This window comes from Parasteatoda tepidariorum, chromosome 6 (assembly GCF_982258835.1).
Source record: "Parasteatoda tepidariorum strain Cologne lab strain chromosome 6, Ptep-v5.0, whole genome shotgun sequence".
Classification (NCBI taxonomy): Eukaryota; Metazoa; Arthropoda; class Arachnida; order Araneae; family Theridiidae; genus Parasteatoda; species Parasteatoda tepidariorum.
This window is the reverse complement of record NC_141760.1, coordinates 68,222,907-68,224,842: the sequence shown is the minus strand read 5'-3', so window position 1 is coordinate 68,224,842 and position 1,936 is coordinate 68,222,907.

Genomic DNA, 1,936 nt, shown 5'->3' with positions numbered 1-1,936 from the left:
CTTTTAGAGGAAAGTTTTCTTTGAAAATTTCACAATAATAGTATTGAAATATACAGTATTTTTTTCTCTTTTATAAAAGAACTAGAATAAAGATAATTTATTTTTCAAAAACTTCTTATGATTCCACAATAAAACTAAGTCACTTTATATGTATATATGTATAAGGGGATGCAATATAGAATACCTCATACGTGTCTCTCTGTATTAAACCATAAGCTTAGAATAGATTTCTCTTACTAATTTAAAAATGTAGAAATCGTCCTTTCAGAAAGAGCCATAAAAAATCAAGATACCAATTAAAAAATTATTTTCTGAAATTAATGGATAATAATTCTTAGAAAACTACTCATTAAGAAAATACTCGTATCAAAAACTTAATATCGTATGAATGACGTCATGTCTTGGAATATATCAAAATATCCCTGTTGAAATAGGTGTAATTCAGAATCCCTGTTTAAATAGCGGGTGCTATCAAAAATAAATGTCTATTTCATGATGTAACAGTTAGCAAAACTACGGCCTGAATGGGCAAACCCCAAGACCTTTTTCAGAAACCCTATTCCTTAAGAATTTATCATAAGATTCTGAATAAAACTTAAAAGAAGATAAGCTATGCTTCGTCTGTCGTCTGTGGAAATGACTTGTGTTTTCTTCAAAAAAGATCATAGATTATACATACACACACCCATATATATATGTATATATATATATATATATATTAAGAAATTTTTTATCTATATCTATATTCAACTATTCAACATTTTTAATACTTTATTATATATTAGTTTAATAAGTCTAAAAGCAATTCAGGTAAGCTTTTTTTACTAATAAAGTTTCTAAAGTTTTTGAAACCTAACTGTTTTAAAATACTATATATTCTATAATAAAATTATCTTAATTTTAAGTCTAAACTTAAGTTTTATAAAAAGGTACCTAGATAATTTTAAAAGATAAATTTTTTTCGTATTTTACGCTAATTATTATGCATTATAAAATTAAGCACATATGTTTCAAATTGCTTTTAATTCAAGCTTAAAAACCAATCTAAACATTAATTAGTATTTATTTTAAATGCCCTTTTTCTTCTTTAAAAAATGTTAAAAATTTTCAACTACTAACACAAAAATCACAATAGTTGCAACAGAATTTATTTAATCTTATTTCAGCCATAGAAGGTACTTATACTTGCATATTTTTTAAATTATTCCCATGTCGTAAAAATAAATATACAATTTAAGTTCTAGAAGAGTAATTTATACTGATTTGATTTTTCATTTTTTTTAACCTGCATAATACTTCGAATCTTTATAATTATTCTCTCTCATGCAAATCAGAAAAAACTTTCATCATTTACTAATCGTCGCTAACTTCAATTCTCATTTTTTCGTTTATTGTGTTTACTCTTATCGTCTGGAAGCAGACGTGAAAAAATTAAACTAATTACTTGATTTTCCCTCGAGTACAATGCTCCGTTTTTGTTAAATGTTCGATATTAATTAATGCAAACATGAACGCACGTACACGTAAGGGGTCTAGAGGGTTTTCCTAGACAAAATATTAGATTTTTTGAAAAAAAAAACATATGTTATGATTTTTTTTGCTGAACAATTCAACTCCGAATATAAGAAAATACTTATAAAATTGCAAAAAAAATTATGAAACCCACTTACTGCAGCTAGAAGGCAACAAATTTTTATGAAAAATAATTGAAATCTTCTTTAAACTCAAGTATTTTCATAAAAGTTATTTAAAATCGTGCTGGTATATATACACCCTAGATTTTGAAGGAATCTCCGTTTTAAAGGAAGGCCGTAAATGTTCTCTTTATGAAGGTGTCTCCTAACTGTATTTGTTGACACTAGACAATCCAGATGCTAATTGAGCTCTGGAGTCACTTTGACTGCAGTTGTTTTCTTTTAAGACATTACATTCCGCT